Source organism: Dipodomys merriami, unplaced genomic scaffold (genome assembly GCF_024711535.1).
Source record: "Dipodomys merriami isolate MVZ:Mamm:240054 unplaced genomic scaffold, mDipMer1.0.p SCAF_69, whole genome shotgun sequence".
NCBI classification, from domain to species: Eukaryota; Metazoa; Chordata; class Mammalia; order Rodentia; family Heteromyidae; genus Dipodomys; species Dipodomys merriami.
In genome coordinates, this window is record NW_027206279.1 from 6,834,309 (window position 1) to 6,853,464 (window position 19,156).

Consider the following 19,156-nt stretch of genomic DNA (forward strand, 5'->3'; position numbering starts at 1 on the left):
AACTCCCTATGCTGGGGTTACTCAAATTTTAACGTGCATATAAATCACCTTAGGTCTCATTAAAATACAGATACTGGAGATTATGAAATCCTAACAAGTTCCCAGGTGAGGCTGATGTTGCTGATCCACCGACCCTACTTCCAGTAAGTAGCAAGGTCACTTACCATTATCTCTCTGGGGAAGTACAAAGTAATCATCGTCATACAAAAATTCCCATCATATAATCACAAAAGACAGATAGTCTTAAAAGAAAACATACAAAAATATGGAGAATATATGCATTTTTTCTCTCCCGTAGAAATGTGAAAAAAATGTAATTTGGAGACTCTTGGTCTCAATTTTGACTGACATCATCATCCTCAAAACTGGTTTGTCATCCTGAATCCCTCAAGAGGGATGGAGATGGTTTGTTACCAAGACTCATCAGTATCCAAGATACAAAAGCATCATCTTTCATTGTCTACTTGTAAGGACCATAGACAGGCCAGTTCCAGAGTGGTTTAGGCTTGCTAAGGAGGTAGTAGGTGGTCCTAAGAATATATTAAAAATGCATCTAAACAAACCTGAGTTCTCAAGAGTTTCATGACCTCTAAAAAGATAATCTTGTCAGAGTTTAACCAAACTTTTTTTCTTTTTGGTTGTGGGCTTGAACTCTGGGCTTGGGCGCTGTCCTTCAGCCTGGGCACCATCTCTAAGCTGGTTTTTGCTCAAGGCTGGTGCTCTACCACTTGAGCCACAGCGCCGGTTTCCTAGTAGTTTATTGGAGATAAGAGTCTCACAGACTTTCCTGCTCAGGCTGGCTTTGAACCGCAATCCTCAGATCTTAGCCCCCTGAGAAGCTAGATTACAGGCGTGAGCCACCAGCATCCAGCTCCAAACTATTCTTTTTTTTGGGGGGGGGGTGGGGGGTCCAGTCATGGGGCCTGAACTCTGGGCCTGGCACTGTCCCTCAGCTCTTCAGCTAAAGGCTAGCGCTCTACCACTTGAGCCACAGCACCACTTCCGGCTTTTTTCTTTTTGCTTATGTGGTGCTGAGGAATCGAACCCAGGGCCTCAGGCATGCAAGGCAAGCACTCTACCACTGAGCCACCTTCCCAGCCCAAATATTCTTATTAAGCAATTTAAACTTGGTCTGGCCACAGAAGGAATCCAACAGGAGAGCATATTCAATGTAGTTCATGTTAAAAGGTGGCACACAAAAGGGCAAAGTTTCAACTATACCAATAGAGCTGAAATCTAGTCATCGTGTGACTCTCCTCAGTCACAGTTTGCATCCCAAACACCCACAATATCACCTAGCAGCAAAGGGGATCCACAGAATTTTATATAATTAAGAGCATATCAAACCAGCCAGGTGTCGATGGCTCAAACCTGTAATCCTAGCTATCCAGGAGGCTGAGATATGAGGATTGAGGTTTGAGGCCAGCCTAGGCAGGAAAGTCCATGAGACTCTTATCTTCAAAAAATCAAAGCTGGAAGTGAAGCTTTGGCTCAAGTGGTAGAACACTAGCCATGAGCAAAAACCAGCTTAGAGACAGTGCCCAGGCTCTGAGTTCAAGCCCTAGGACTGGCATACATACAAAAAAAGTATATTAAACCATTTACAACTGTACTAGGTCACCAAGAAGCACAAACTATTAATATATATACTTCCTTCTAGAACAACAATTTTTAAAAACACAATAAAACAAGCTTTTGACAAATTGTTCCTCTGAACTAAAAAACACTTCTACATTACTCATCTTAGTGACATCACACTGGACACAATCTTCCCCTCTTTTGTGGGGTATTGGGAAATGATCCCAGGACCTTGCTCATGCTAAAGAATATTGTTCTACCCCACAAGCCATACCCTCAGTCTTCCAGGCTCTCTTATAACAATGGAAGCAACAATAATCAATGAGACATGGTGAGAGAATGTGGCATCTCAGCTCCTAAGGCACCTGTGAACCACTGACAGCTTGACTTCTAAACACAGGATTGTTTTCCTCCTCCTGAAGAATTTGTTATATAGAATGAATCCTGGTTTTAGCCGGGCACTGGTGGCTCACGCCTGTAATCCTAGCTACTCAGGAGGCTGAGATCTGAGGATCACGGTTCAAAGCCAGCCCGGGCAGGAAAGACTGTGAGACTCCTATCTCCAATAAACCATCAGAAAACTGGAAGTGGCGCTGTAGCTCAAGTGGTAGAGCACTCGCCTTGAGCTGAAGAGCTGAGGGATAGCACCCAGGCCCAGAGTTCAAGCCCCACGACCGACAAATAAATAAATAAATAAATAAATAAATAAAATAAGAACGAATCCTGGTTTTCTGGGTTGTTTTCACTCTTTAGACTACAGAGCCTAGGGAAGAGCAATAGCTCCTGCAGCTAGAAATGAGTTAGTCCTTCCAACCTTGCAGTGCCAAGCTGGAGAGGCCAGCTCTGTGGCCAGGCAGCTCATCAGAGGATTCTGAGGCGCTTCTCATGAAAAGGGAGCACAAAGCAGTCTGAGGACAGAAGGCGGTGGCTGCACTCAAACTCAAGTAAAAGTATTAGATGATATGTGCTTTTCCCCAAGTGTAGAAACAATGGAGTATCTTAGACAATGTAAAACGCCACCAATACTATAACCCCATTAACTAACCTACTTAGTATGCATTTCTTGTTGCTAATTCCTTTGAGTGCCTCTGGATTCTCACTTCCTGTGAAGGTGGAAATAGACTGATAGTGAGAAATGGTACGCCAGCTTCTTCTCCACACTATAAAGAATGAAAATAAACGTATTTATGCCCAGCGTGTGGCTAAACAAACATAAAGAGAGGGAGGAGTACTGTTGTTATTTCAGAAATAGATGCATTCTAGGTCTTGGGGCATCTAAATTATATTTTGCAAATTACTATTAGTAATTTGTTCCCTAGGGAATACTGCCTGTAATAAAAAGGAAAGGTAATCATAGCATCCAAGAATGGGCCAGAACCGAATGCATCAGAGTGTTTTTTCGTTTGGTTTGGTTTTAAATGCAGATCTTGAGCCTACCTCAAGAGAAATTTGAAAGGGGTCCAGAAATTCTATTTTAAACCCTCAGTGAGTTTTTGTTGTTTAAACAACAAAATCCAAAAAAACAAAACTTCACTGCTGACTTGTTGAAAGCCTCATGATTGTTCTTTGACTTTTTTTTTTTTGCTGGTCCTGGGTCTGAACTCAGGACCTGGATACTGTCTCTGAGCTTCTCTGTGCTTAAGGATAGTGCTCTACCACTTGAGACACAACACCACTTCCAGATTTTTTCTGAGTAGTTTATTGCAGATAAGAGTCTCACAGACTTTCCTGCCAGAACTGGCTTTGAACCATGATCCTCAGATCTCAGCATCCTGAATAACTAGGATTACAGGCATGAGCCACCAGTGCCTGGCTCATAATTGATTTTTATGGCAACTATCACATCATACTCAAAAGCAGGAGTGGTCTACTTGGCAGCACTATCCATTCTTTCCAGGTTTATCTTCAACCTCTTGGGAACATCTACCTTCTTGGATCAGATGGCCTAAACTCAAACAAGATGGAGCTGGTCATGAACCTTGAGAGAATATTCCAGTTAAAAGAATGAGAATATGTAGTACATTGCAAAAAAACGAAGATGGACCAGTTGAAAGGTAAGAAGCTTGCACACTGCACTATGAAAAAGTATAGTCAAATCCAGTGAGATCTAAGAGTTCAAGTCAAAGGACAAGAGTGTTCTGTAAAGGAACACAGGGCCTCCTGCTTTCTAGGATCTACCATTTGAGCCACAGTGAAGCCCAGACTACAAGTTTGTCATGAAAGGAGGTCGTCAATATTTAAGAATGTATTTCTGGTCATTAAAATAAAAGAAATAAGAAAGAAGTTGAAACAAGGAATAGAGGGGGAAAGGAAAAGAGAAAATTGGCCCAATTTGCAATTATAGTGTTTGGGGGTTCCTGAAAAAAGGCTTCTATCTGCACACATACAGCCTTCCATTCTGCCCTGCCCAATAAAAAAGAATTCAAAAGGTTTCCCAGTCCACAGACTATCCACCCCATGAGCCAAATGGATGGTGGGAGTTGGCATTTACTATCTCCACTGGGGAGCACTTAAGAAGCAACAGGACTAAGAACCTAGCTGTGCTCTCAGCTGTCCACTGTGCATCTCTGAGCGAACAAATCAGAAAAACTCAGCTGCAACTTAGGCTTTGAGGAATGGAGACATAACCAGAATGAAGAAAGAAATGGATAAAAGGCAGAGACATCTGTAGAACAAAAATGCCTTCCCTATACTTGTAGGCTAGAGTACCAGGAGAGGGGAAAAAATGAATTCCAACAGTCAAGGTTGGAAGCTTTCTCTTTGTTGTCCAGAAAAAGAAAACCATAGCTAACACAAGCAGTCACACATGGTCAAGCAAGAAGAGTAACTTCTTTGTGCCTCATACATTGCAAGCATTGTCATCAGGCCAGCTGCCCTATATAATAACAACCTTGGATATTGAGCCAGAGAGGGTGTCCACCTGACTTGTGAGCAATTATAGGGCTGGTCTCCAAGACCTTGAGGTCACTATAGAAGGAACTCAGCCAGAGTCCAAAATTTGTTCAGGAAGGGAGAAACAGTAATTCACCATCAATGAAATGAGATACAGGGATTTTTAATTTGGGGGGGGGGGAATCATTCTATTCAGATTATGAAGTAGTTTTATGGAATATCTTTTCTTGTTATTAATTTTATATCTCCTGGCCCAGTACAAACCTACTTATGGAAACAACCTCACTACAGGAGACAAAGTCCTGTGAGTATCAACCCATTGAAACCGACATGGGCTTCTATCTATGTATGAAGTAGATTACTATTCAGGGGGTGCTGGAATTTATGCAACCAACACCCTCCTTACTCTTAACTAGGATTCTATCACAGAAGGAGAATTTCTATATGGGGGGGGAGGGAAATAGCAGGAAGAAAATATTGTCCATTAAGTCCCATGGGATGGGAGCTACTCATGTGTTCATGTCATCCTTATTTTACAGATGAAGACATGGAGGTGCTAGCATCTTGTCTGCATGTCAGTGTCACTTATAAAGTCATGTACAAGGTCCCTGGGACCCAAAGCATCAGGGAGCCAGGCATTAGGAGTCTTGAATCCCGGAAAGGCTGACACTGAGGATATTGGTGATTCAATCAAGGCTTTCACACTTAGGAACGGACAGGTCAAACTTTCATTCCAAATCCTATGCTTTTTAAAATTTAACACCTATTAGTTGTACAAAGGATATCCATTATGATATTTTGATATATTTATACTACGCCTCCTGGTCAAATTCATCCCTTTTATCCCTTTCCTCTCCTTCCCCCATGGAATACGTTTGATTAGATATACTGTGCAATGCACACTTTGGCCTTCTACCTCCCTGCACATCATTGACACATTTTCAAACATATCAATTTCCAAGTTGTTATAAGTTGGGATGTAAATCAAATAGTTCTATTTATATAACTCACATGCCATATGTATGATTCATCCATTTATATGTATATATGTGTATATACATATATACTATGTATACATATATACATACGTGAGTATATATGTGTGTGTTATATAACTTTTGCCACAATTTTAGAACATTTTCAAATCATCTGCAAAAGAAATCTCCTTATTCCTCAGCATTCATTCCCCATCTCCAAAGTCTCCCCCTAGCTCTAGACAACCAACCAACTTATTTTGCCTTCATGAGTTTGCCTATAAATGGAATCATACAATACATAATCTTGTGTGACTGGTTTATTAAACATGTTTTCAAGCCCACCCATGTTGGAACATCTATATATTTTTTGTTTTTGTTTTTTTTTTTATTGTGAAAGTACCATTCAGAGGAGTTACAATTACATGGGCAAGATAATGAGTACATTTCTTACCAAGCACTGTTGCCTCCTCCTTTGTTTCCCCTTCCCATCCCTTCCCATCTCCTCTCCCCTCTCTCCTCCCCCCTCAAAGTTGTAAAGTTCGTTTGTACATCTCATTGTTGCAATGGGTCCACCTGTATCCCTATTTAAATGATTTGTTTTTTCCCTTCCCCTCCACAAATTATACCAACATCAAATACAGTGAAAGCAGGGGTTATACCGTGGGGGAGGGACACACAAAGCAACAAAGAAATCATCTTATAAATAGGAACATCTATATTTTTATTGCTAGGTAATATCTGACTTTATAAGTATTTTGTATCATTCATTTCTAATTAGAATGAATAAATTGATGCTTATTTGTATCTGGTCCCCTTTTGGGCTATTATGAATAATGTTGCTCAGTCCTTTTTTCCCCCCTAGTCCTGAACTCAGGGCCTGGATTGAGCTTCTTTGCTTAAGGCTAACACTTTACCACTTGAACCACAGCACCACTTCTGCTTCTTGGTAGTTAACTGAAGTGATGAGTCCTTAGACTCAGTCTCTTGAGTAGCTAGGATTATAGGCATGAGCCACCAGTGCCTGGCAATTCTGACAGATCTTTTAAAATCAGTATCATATACAGGAGTAAAATAGGACTATCAAATTATTCCAAAACATCTGGTGCTTCTTTTTTTGTGGTAGAGAGATTTGATGACTCTTTATTGCTTTTGGGGGGTGTAGGGCAGGTCCACTTTCTCTTCATCACTATAGGCTTCTGGCTGCTCAGGAGGACACTAGCTCTGCAGATGGCAGCCACACGCAGATCAGGATGGTACTTGTTCTTGCAGATCATGTGCCTGCTATCAGCTGCTGAGGGTGGCTCATGCGTTCTTGTTGAGGGTGATCCGCACGTAAGATGCAGTTGGCTTCTGCTGACCAGCTCCCTGTTTCACGACCACCACAACCCTTTGCCTTGGGCGATGGGCTCCACTTCCACAGTCTTGACAGCAGATCAGCCCCTTGTACTGGAAGGAATTGCAGGCCTTCAGGTTATTGGTCTTGGTGCTGTAAGTCTGCTTGTTCCTCTTGATGAGGAACTGCAGGATTTCCTCATGACCATCCGTGGCAGATGCAAGGACATGTCTGTAGCTCCTTGCAACACGGCAGCCGGAGACAGGAAGAGCCAAAATTTCTCATAAGCAAATGTGTTCATTGCAACAAACTATCAGATATGAATGGCTCCCCCAAAATATGGAGGTATGCTAACAAGATATTTTGTCATTTATTAGTGAGCTGAGGATTGAAAGAGTTAGGACTCATGTTTCCACTACTTATTGCTATTCTTCCTTTCCCAATCCTACTGCTTTTAGCTCTATCAGTACAAAATTTCAGTTTAACCTTTAAAAAAAAGTATAGAATTACTTTTTATGCTCATTTGCTTTAACAAGAAAACCCACTCAGTGGTAGAGTGTTTGCCTTGCATACACGAGGCCCTGAGTTCGATTCCTCAGCACCACATAAGCAAAAAGAAAAAAGCCAGAAGTGGCGCTGTCGCTCAAGTGGTAAAGCGCTAGCCTTGAGCTGAAGAGCTGAGGGGCAGTGCCCAGGCCCAGGGTTCAGGCCCCAGAACTGGACCCCCCCCCAAAAAAAAGAAAACCCAGCATTATTATTATCCCTTAGAACTAAATGGATGGAGAATATTTATTACACAATTCCTTCTACTAAACTTGTTTTAAAACTATAGTTACATTGTTTCATACAAAAATACAGCTAAATATTTTTGTAAGAGGAGACAGACTTACAAAAATCAATCAAGAGCAACACAAAACTATGCTAAAGAGTTTATTCTTCCATCTATTATTTTTTTCAAAGTATCATAGAGCCTACCAGGAGTATAAGAGGAACTAAGGTCTGTAATCATACATTTAAAGTCACATAACCATGATTCAGCATGCTGTCAACACAAAGCAGGGAATATTATAAGGTCAGTGGTAGAAAAATAGACAAAGTCAAGTCACAATCTAGAAATGAGGTTATTTTGTACATATTTGCTGTTGAATCTTTGCATTTCTTCATATAGCCAGGGCAAGGGCTTCGACTTAATCTACAGAGGTGTCTCATAACCTGCATTTGAAATTCTCAAATCAACAGAAGTCTATTAAGAGCTCATTTGCTCATTGTCCACCAAGAAATGTTACTCCAAGCGCTTTACTGTTAGAATAAAAGTCAGCAATTTTTAAAATTATCTATCTACAAAAGCCCTTTATGCACTTTATCATTGGATTTTATAACCATGCAATTTTACTTTTGGTCAGTTGTAGGGCTTAAACTCAGGACCTGGGCACTGTCCCTGAGATTTTGTGCCCAAAGCTAGTGCTCTATCACTTTGACCACAACTCCACTTCTGGTTTTCTGGTACTTAATTCAAGATAAACATATCACAGACTTTCTTGCCCAGGCTGGGGTCAAACTGCAATCCTCAGATCTCAGTCTCCTGAGTAGTTAAGATTACATGTGTGAGCCACCAGTGCCCAGTAGTCATGTGACGTTTTTCAAAAGAAAAACCATAGCTTCATTCAGATACAACTCACAACTGAAATTTTGCCACTCCAAAAGGCACAATTCCATATTTATTAGCCCATGATCAGAGCTAGTTGTCGGAGCTTTCAGAAGTTTGGCTACCTTTTCACTCCTCTTTTCCCTTCCTTTTGTACTGAGAGATACCCTAGTGTGCGGGTACTGACTTATTTAAAAGTATTTCAAGAAGTATTGATTTCTGGAATAAGGCTGTTTAGACTTGAAAAACATTTCAGCTTACCCTCCTTGAGGTTCTTCATAGGTAAAATGTACATGTTTGCAAAGTTTTGATACACATAAAATGTTTATAATTTCTCTGACATTCAATAATCAGTGTTTTAAAATGCACTTTGTTATTATAAATAAGGTGATAATTAGTGTTTTGTTTTTTTTTTGGTCGGTCGTGGGCTTGAACTCTGGGCCTGGGCGCTGTCCCTCAGCTCTTCAGCTCAAGGCGAGCGCTCTACCACTTGAGCTACAGCGCCACTTCCGGTTTTCTGGTGGTTTATTGGAGATAGGAGTCTCACGGTCTTTCCTGTAAGGGCTGGCTTTGAACCGCGATCCTCAGATCTCAGCCTTCTGAGTAGCTAGGATTACAGGCGTGAGCTACCAGCGCCCGGCGATAATTAGTGTTTTTAATAAACTAAATTCTTCATATGTAGGAAGAAGTGATAATAAAGTGTATGTGCTATCTTCTGCGCTTTTGGTTCAGCTTGCTTGCTCAGGTGGTGCTCTACCACTTGAGCTATGCATGCCTGTAGCTCAGCTTTTGGAGATAAGAATCTCATGGACTTTTCTGCCCAGGTTGGATCTTGATGGATCTCAGCCTCTTGAGTAGCTAGGATTTCAGGAGTAAGCCACTGGGGTTCAGCTGTACTATCCTTTTACTTGATCTTTTACATGTGAAATATATCATTTTGACAATTAGATCTCATCAAATGCTTCCCCCCCATTCCCTTATGTGTTCATTTTCATACACACATTCACACCCCTCTCTCCTTTGGAACTCTATTCTCTCTGGTATTGTAGTCACCAGCTGTAAAATGCTGCTGAAATATGTGATGGGGTGGGGGGAAGCGACAGCTCTGATGAGGCTGCATGATTTGAATTCAACTGATAAATTTTTCAATGTCCTATTAGATTATAAAAAATGTTAATGAGATTTTAAAAATAGGAATGCTGAAGTTATTTTTATGTGCTGAAAATACATTTAAAATTAATGGGCTTAAAATATGCTGCCTGAAGGCCAAGACTGGAAAGTAATATGGATTGGGGTATTGTGGTAGGAGAGTAGAATTATGGGTGATTTACACTATTTATTTTTTTCAATTTTATCTTTATAAAATGTTTTACTGTTATTATAAAGGTGATATATAGAGAGGTTACAATTATTTAAGTCAGATAAAGAATACTTTGTTGTTGTTATTGTTGGTCATGGGTCTTGAACTCTGGGCCTGGGCCCTGTCCCTCAGCTCTTCAGCTCAAGGTGAGTGCTCTATCACTTGAGCCACAGTGTCACTTCCAGTTTTCTGATGGTTAATTGGAGATAAGAATCTTACAGACTTTTGTACCTGAGCTGGCTTTGAACAGTGATCCTCAGATCTCAGTCTCCTGAGTTGCTAAAATTAAAGGTGTGAGCCACCAGCCCACCAGCAACTGGCTAAGAGTACATTTCTTTTCTTTCTTTCCTTTCTTTTTCTTTCTTTCTTTCTTTTTTTTTTTTTAGGTGTGGGGCTTGAACTCTGGGTCTGGGTGCTGTCCCTCAGCTTTTCAGCTCAAGGCTAATGCTCTACAACTGGAACCACAGTGCCACTTCTGGCTTTTTTCTGTTTATGTGGTGCTGAGGAATCAAACCCAGGGCCTCATGCATGTGAGGCAAGCACTCTACCACTGAGCCACCTTCCCAGCCCCAAAGAATACAATTTTTGGGTGGGGTGGGGGAGCTTGAACTCTGTGCCTGGGTGCTGTCCCTCAGCTCTTCAGCTCAAGGCAAGCACTCTACCACTTGAGCCACAGCTCCACTTTAAGAGTACAGTTCTTATTGGACAATGTCACTCCTTCTCTCTCTTTCTCCCAGTTTTCCCCTCCCATCCCTACCCACAAGTTACACAGTTCATTTTTAACACCATTTCAGATGATAAAACTATTACTCTGGCTGGGCTCTGGTGGCTCATGCCTGTAATCCTACTTTGGAGACTGAGATCTGAGGATCATGGTTCAAAGCAAGCCCGGGCAGGAAAGTCCGTGAGACTCTTATCTCCAATAAACCACTAGAAAACTGGAAGTGGCGCTGTGGCTCAAGTGGTAGAGCGCTCACCTTGAGCTGAAGAGCACAGGGACAGCGCCCAGGCCCAGAGTTCAAGCCCCACAACCAACAACAACAACAAAAACTATTACTCTGATTTTGTTTTACCATCCTTTCTACAGAACACCTCTTCTTTTCTGAGATAGTCCATTCCCTTGCTTCAGCATTTTTTTTTATTGCTATACATATTTCCCCTGGAATTCTCTAATCCCTTTAATGAAGCCATGCTCTAGCACTTTCTGGCTATATGCTATTCCTCAGATTACTGAACCTCTCTCAATAGCAGTTTTCTTTATGTCCAAGGTGAAGAGATTAAGTATGAGAAATTAAATGAGAAAATTTATCTTTGAAAAGTGTTTGGCTATTAATATCCATTATCATCATTAACAGCTGGTTAAATATTACATTTATAGCCCTCTGCATAAAGACTCAGGTATTACTTTCATAGCCAACATCTATGATGTTACTTCTAAAGAGAACCAAATTCAACTTACAAATCACTTCTACTTTTCACTGGGTAGTCTTGGCTCGTGCCTGTCATCCTAGATCTGAGGATTGTGGTTCTGACTCAGACTGGGTAGGAAAGTTTGTGAGACTCTTACCTCCAATAAACTATTCAAATAGTGGGGTGCTGTGGCTCAAGTGGTACAGCACTAGCTTTGGCAAAAAAAGCTAAGGGACAGTGCCCGAGCCCTGAGTTCAAGCCCATGACTGTGCATGCAAAACTGTACGTACACACACACACACACACACACACACACACACACACACACACACACACACACACACACACACACACACACACACACACACACACACACACACACACACACACACACACACACACACACACACACACACACACACACACACACACACCTTTTCCAAGAATATAACCAGCTGCAATTACAAGGTCCACCTATACAAAAAATATTGATTTATATTTTAACTCTCTTGTATACATATAAATGCAGAACACATATAGGAGTGTGTGTATGTTTCTGTGTACATGAGCCTGATTACTGGTGACTGCCCCTGTACATCTGGACTTCCATCTGCAACAAGGACAATGCCAGGCATAATGCTTAGCTCATTTTTTCTTGGACAGACTCCATTACTCACTCACATATTTCACTGACTCGAAAAGAACCAAAGCAAATAAATCTGATGGTTTTGGTAATTAAAAAAAACTTCCTGCCAGTATACATTTTCAACACTTGCCAAAAATGCTGCAGAGTGATAAAATGCTTCTACAAAGGCTTAATCAATTTATTTTCTCTTGATCTCCAGGTTTCATCCTGTCTATAAACACAGTCCCTAGGAATATCTGGTACAGCTGTTAGCAGTATCATCGGGATGCTGACAGAATGTGCATCCTTTTATATAAGGACTTCATAAAAGAATAATTTCTTGACCAAAAGTTATAAAGAATGTATACCATCCATTGGAGACTTCTTACATATGAAGATATGTGAACACATGTAAAAAGCAAAAATGCACATGATAGCATTTGCGGAATCATCTGGATATTATGTCCCTTTAAATAATTTTTATAGCTGGGTGCCAGTGGCTCACACCTCGCGACTCAGGAAGCTGAGATCTGAGGATCACAGTTCAAAGTCAACTCAGGCAGGAAACTACATGAGACTTATCTCCAATTAATCACCAGAAAACTGGCAGTGGCACTGTTGTTCAAAGTGGTAGAGCACTAGCCTTAAGCAAAAGAGCTCAGGGATATAGCCCAGCCCTGAGTTCAAGCCCCACAACCCACCAAAAAAAAATAATGGTAATTTCTATGTGGAAAATTTCTATAGGTTAGAGGACAGTCTCTTTTTTTTTTTTTTAAATCAAAGAAAGGCCTGGCCTCAAACTGCAAATAAAAATATTTGAAGCCGGGCACCAGTGGCTCATGCCTGTAATCCTAGCTACTCAGGAAGCCAAGATCTGAGGATTGTGTTCAAAGCTATCCCAGGCAGGAAAGTTCATGAGACTCTTTATCTCCAATTAACCCCCAGAAAACTGGAAGTGGTGCTGTGGCTCAAATGGTAGTGTGCTCACCGGGAGCTGAAGAGCTCAGGGACAGTGCCCAGGCCTAGAATTCAAGCCCTACGACCAATCCCTTCCCCCCCCCCTCCTGCCCCCGCAAAAAAAAAATTTGGTAAGCCAGGTAATCCTAGCTACTCAGAATGCTTAGAAGAAGTAGGGCAATAAGCACCTTATTTCTAGTCTCTACAAAAGACATGGATACTATTTGGGAGTTTTTGGTATTAAGAGGGTCTGAACTCAAAGTCTTATGTTTGGTAGGCAGGTGTTCTACCACTTGAGTTGTGGTCTCAGCCCTACCAGCTAATATTCTAAAACTCAACAAGAGAAAACCAATATACCAGAAAAATGGTTTGTTGAATGTCTCTCTTTTTATACAATAATGTCAGGAGTTTCCAAAGATCTACGTATACTTTAGTTTTCTATTTCAAAATTGTGCTGTAATGTGTAAGCGCATAGGAATAGATATCCTTGATGCAAAATCTTCATGCAATCTCTTCATGCAAAAATATCCCTGTTATTTATATTTAGAAATAATTTTATGGAAAAGCTAGGCATAGTAACTTACCATCTGAAATCTAAGCTGAGACCAGAAGGGTTGCAGTTCAATACCAACCTGAGCAAAAAGTGCACAAGACTGTACATTCCAAACTATAAAAAGCTCAGGGCTGACATGTACTTGTCACTCCTACCACAGTGGAGGACTGTGGTCCAATTCTACCTCAACAAAAAGTGGTATACTATCTTAAAATTAATCAAAATAAAAAAGGCCAGAGATGTAATTCAAGTGGTTGAACAGCTGGTTATAAGAAGTCCTTTTATTAAGCATTTTGTTCACTGATTAAAATTCTTCAGTCTTCATTTAGAAAAATCCTAAGAACATATTTAATAAGAAGGGAATCCCCTTACTCTCACTAATTTTACTCATTAGTGAATGTCTTTGTATTTACCTGATGACAAGAAGGCCTTACTACCCAATTTGGTGAGAAATCTTCAAATTTTGCCCCTCTTCCCACAGCTGCCCCAGACAGAAGCAGAGTATTAATTTGTAGATTATTCCTTCACGAACAGGCTACAACTACATCCTGTTACAGACAAACCTCTGGAAAGGTTCTGTACCACTAACACCTAATTAGGTGACCCTGTTTTCCCAGCAGAGCAAAAAAGAACCTTCAGAGAGAACCATCTGTACTTTAGGGTGAAGCTGCCTTCTAGTTTCTGACCAGTCAGAACACCCTTCTGCTTCTACCTCTTTCCTGGACTCCAAGCTACTACTTACCTTGAAAACATGAACTTTTAAATTCAGAAATCTACTTAATTCCCAAGCTCATTGCTTACTAGATTTCAAACTTGACCAAGTCTCTTACACACCCTATTTGCTTTTAAAATAAAATTATTTTTTAAAGATGAGGCTCATAATATCCTCTCAGATGACTGATAAAGAACTGAATGTGATTCAATAGCATGTTATCTATGATCTTTCAGGAATATTCTATGTTTCCTGAGCATTTATGTTTGTCCTTAATGGTTTCCTCCAAACCATAACCCAAGGATATCAGTGATTTATTGTATATAGCATATAGAAAATATCTTTAAAGTCTGTTTATATAATGGATTATTTTGGTACTAACAAAAAAATTAAGATAAAAATATTGACAGCCAGATGCTGGTGGCTCATGCCTGTAATCCTAGCTACTCAGGAGTCTGAGATCTGAAGATCACGGTTCAAAGCCAGCCTAGACAGGAAAGTCCCTGAGACTCTTATCTCCAATTAACCACCAGAAAAACCAGAAGTGGCCGAAGTGGCTCAAGTGGTAGAGTGCTTTTCTTGAGCTGAAGAGCTCAGGGACAGTACCCAGGCCCAGAGTTCAAGCCCCATGACAGACCAAAAAAAAAAAAAAAGACCAGAAATATAACCATCATTAAACCAAGATACACAGGAACCAAGTATAGTACTTCATTTCAGGAAAACCAAATAATTCTTACTACAATATAACAAAGGACAGTCATAGTATATATTATTACATTACCCTAAAGTAGGGACTGACACTGATTAAGATGCATTATATACATAAATTGACATGTTGAGTTGAAACCCCTCTGTACAACTATTTAAAGAAAAATTAGTTTTAAAAAATATGTTCAGGTTTAATTCTGCCTGTGCACTTATAAACAATCGTATTACTGATTACATGCAATTCTCTCATCATACAGAAAAAGACTCAGTTGTTTCCTAAGGTCTTAAGTCAAATGCACTAATAATAGCAATTTAATTATCAAGTTGTAAATCAGAGGTGTAGAAATCGAGCAGCTAAACTACTTCCTGCCTATAGTCCTGCTGCTGTTCTCTCTTCTCCATGTAGGACTAGTAGGCATTGATTGCCAAAATGAGAATGAGGTTATATTACAACAAATAACACAATATGTGGGAAATATAATGTGAGACAATGTTTGCTATATTGAAAATAATCCTCACAATTCTTATGTGTATATATATAGAAAGTAGTAGGGAAAAAAGCGACATTAAGTGAGGTATATAAAGCGAATAAAGATATAACTGTAATTATGTAAACAAATAAACTGATCAGGGCTGGGTGGAATAACTCACACCTGTAATCCTAACTGCTCAGTAGGCAAAGATCATGAAGATGGTGATTGGAGGCCAATCTGGGCAAAAAGCCATCAATAAGCCAGATGTGGAGGTATATACTAGTGATCTCAACTACATGGAAGCATAGATAAGAGTATGGAGGCCTAGTACCCTTGCCTGAAAACTAAAGCAATTAGGGGTGTGGCTCAAGTGGTAGAGCATATATCAATCAGGTACAAGGATTAGAATTCAAATTCCAGTTCAGTCAAGTGAGAAAATTTTCTATTCCTTCCTTATAAATACAAACAACAGGAATTTTAAAGCTCAAAGGCTAGAAAATGCAACAAGTCTTTAAAAGAATTTTCTTATCACACAGTAATTGTATGAAAGGGGTTATACTATGACATTACTATGCATGTATACAATGTATTCCATCATCTATACCCTATTTACTCTCTCCTATCCCATTCCTCACTTCCCAGAACCATTTCATGTTTCATACACAAAAATGAACTATTTTGAACTTATTCATCATTTACCCTCCTCATTAGCCTTCCTGCCTCCTGTTGGTACCACCCTGTTAACAGAGCCTGTCCCACTTTCCTGTCATTCATTTTTTTCCTTCCCTTTTTTTAGTGTGTATTAGTTATAACAAGAAGCCCCACCATGGTATTTCAGATGTGCATATATTATACCTTGCTAACAACAACTTTCTCTACTGCTTTCTCACTCTGTCCCCCTACCTCCCTACCAAGCAACAGCTTTGAGACTCCTTCTACTGACTGCAACAGCAACCTAATTAACTTAATTAATGTCTTACTTAGACCAAGTTGAAGATAAGTGTTAAAATACCTATCCATCTGACCATTCATCCTCCTGTATATCCCATTGTTCCAACTAGCTTTTGATTTTTAAAATAATCTAACAAAAAAAAATCCAATGAGCTTTTCTAGAGGTACCACATCTAGAAATGATGGAAAATAGTTAGTTCTGTCCCCACTGTTTAACTTTTAAAACATAAAAGCCTACATAATATACAAATTTACCAGTGTTCTTACAAAAATAAAGCGGTTTTGGATTAATGACATTACACTGAATTTCTGGGTGAATTATGAGGCATTCGGTACCTACGCATTAATCAGGCATTTTGAGTCTAAGTAGTCTCTAAGGTTACCATTTAATTCTTGGCAATATATAAGTGGTGTGCATTTTGGTACTGTGGAGAACAAAAAGCAGTGGGTTATAGTGACAGGGTTTGCATTTCATAAACAACTGCAACGTTGAACAGATTTCTTCTAAGAACTTTGTGATTTGTTTCACCCTTGGCCCCTTACCGCCGATCCTTGATCAGAGTCTTCAACATTCATGCTTGCTCCACCTTCAGTCTCTGAATTTTCTCCATCTTCCTCATCTTGTAGTTCTTTTGAAAGTAACTGCTGAGCTAATTTAATATTCAGTCCTTCACTGTAGTGAAGCTTCCTTTTGATTTCAAATGGTCACTTTTCTTCCCCCTCTTCGGGTGAGAGGTCAGTATCCTCCCCCGCACTGGTTTCTTGTTCTCCAACTAGATACCTTGGCCGTGAGCCTTCAGCAGCAAATTGTCAGGAGTAACGGCTTGGATGGCATCTAATTCCCTGTGTGCATCTTCGTCATCCCCCATCATGTTGCGGATAAGGAGTGCAGGGCCCATCTACCTTCATTAGGCCATAGTTTCTGCCTGCTGGGTGATGATGCATGGCCAGGATGCTCATTTCATCCCACCACTGGGATTTTTTACTCAGCTCCTCTTGGACCATCCGGCAGGGCTCTTGGGCTGAGGTCATCACCAAGGAAGTGGAAGAGGTCTTGTTCTTCAAGATTCCCTTGATGGGCCGCTAGAGGCTGCCATTGTGGGGATGGCCATGGGCTGTTGGCCCAGATTCCTGGCAGAGACCTGCAGGCAGCCACTGAGGGCTGGGACAGGGAGAGGGGAGGCGCAAAAGCAGACACACCTATGCACCAGTTGTCATAGAAACCACAGAAGTGTCACTGTCACGACCCAAGGACCACCAACCCATGCTGCCCAGAAGAAGGCCAGCCTGGTACCTGCATGATGCTGAAATAAAGATGAAGGATGCGCTGATAGAAGATGAAAGAGGGAGGGTTACAAAGAACTTGGCGGCACTTAGTGTCAGAGGAAATGAATTCCAATGCTGCAGACTGGATAATTTTGGAGAGACAGACGTGTTGCATTCTAAGCCTAGCATAATAGCTCAGTCCTCATTGAGGTACAGTGGCATCTTCCAAACTAGTAAGTCATCTTTGGATTACTAATTAGATCAGGAAAAGTAAAAAATAATAAAATAAAATAAAAATAAAGCTTAAGTGGATATGTTTCCCCCACACACAGAGTGGCACAGTGAGACCCCTGTGAATGGGCAGCCAGCATTTCTCTTAACTTTTCCATGAACTCTTCTTTCAGTACTCGCTATCTTTATTGCAAAGATACTTTTCTTATCTGTCAAGATCTACATCCCACCTCCAAATTATAATGTCAGTGTGGGAAAACATTTATAGAGTTGAGAAATCATAGAATTACATATTTGTGTTTCAAAAAGAAGGGAAAATGATAATTACAGAACTTTATTTCCCTAAACAATTTGTGCTAATTTAAAGTGATTATGATTATAAAGACCTGATAGTGTTAAGGATCCATAAGGAAACAATAAAGAGACAGGCTCAGAAGACCATAGGGAATGAGTTAAATTGTGGTGAACCACCAGCTAACAATGGCAGCCTCTATCTAGCTCAGATAATTTATTGTCATAGAGCAATGTGGACCCAACTTTGTTAAATCATCTGATTTTTCAAGAGAAGCTGCAAATCAGGACCTCTTTGTACAATAGCTTGACATTTAAGTCTTGGCAATTAAATTCAATTTTTAAAAACACATAGTGAGCTCATATTATAAGGACTAAATAAAAATAGGCGTGTAGGCTGAATTTGGCCTGGAGTCCACCAGCTTGATGTCTGTTTTGCAATTCTGAAATGTGCTTACCATGATACAAAACACAAAATATTGAATTTTAAGTCAAATTATAAACAAATGTAATATATTCCTCTCATACACAGAAATATATCAAAACTACCCACATGTGCTACATTTAATATAAACAAGTAATACACTTTGCTATCCATATCAACTCTCATCACAAACAGTAGTCATTTGTGCCACTCAGGTATCCATTTCACATTTCATGGTATCCTCTTAAACGTGGGATTGACTTGCAAAATCAACTTATCTTTCACTGGGGATGTTTGCCTCCTAGTAAAGTATAAATAATGTGCATATCTTTAATAACATTTTGAGCCAATCAAACATAGAAGAATGACAGTATGTAGAAATAGATACATGTAAAATAATAAAAGCTGTGAGTGGATTGAGATGAGAAACTTTATGTGCCTATCTAAACCCTTTCCATCCCAAATCCAATTAAATTAAATAATGTATTAAAAATATATTCAAATTTTCAGTGAGAGAAAGATCACAAATTTTGAGGATTTCTCAAAGGAAAAGAGAGCAAGAAAAATCAGACGAGGGGAATCCTGAACTCTTAAACACTTGCAAGAAAAAATTGTAAAGGTAGGTGTAGGGTTATTTTATTTTGAGACAGGGCCTATGTAACCAGACTGGCCCCAAATTCATGATCCTCTTGCTTCAGCTTTCTGGATTTGGAATTACAGGTGTGTAGCACCATACCCAAGTTAACAGTTTTCACTGAGCTCCAAGTGTA

The 19,156-nt window shown here is 40.0% G+C and overlaps 1 protein-coding gene and 1 pseudogene across 5 annotated transcripts in view; both read right to left on the reverse strand.

The window, feature by feature from the left end:
* Nucleotides 1-19,156, reverse strand: part of Frmd5 (FERM domain containing 5) — a 234,309-nt gene that overhangs the window by 157,871 nt on the left and 57,282 nt on the right. The window lies entirely within an intron of this gene.
* Nucleotides 6,750-17,615, reverse strand: LOC138816142 (protein phosphatase inhibitor 2-like; annotated as a pseudogene).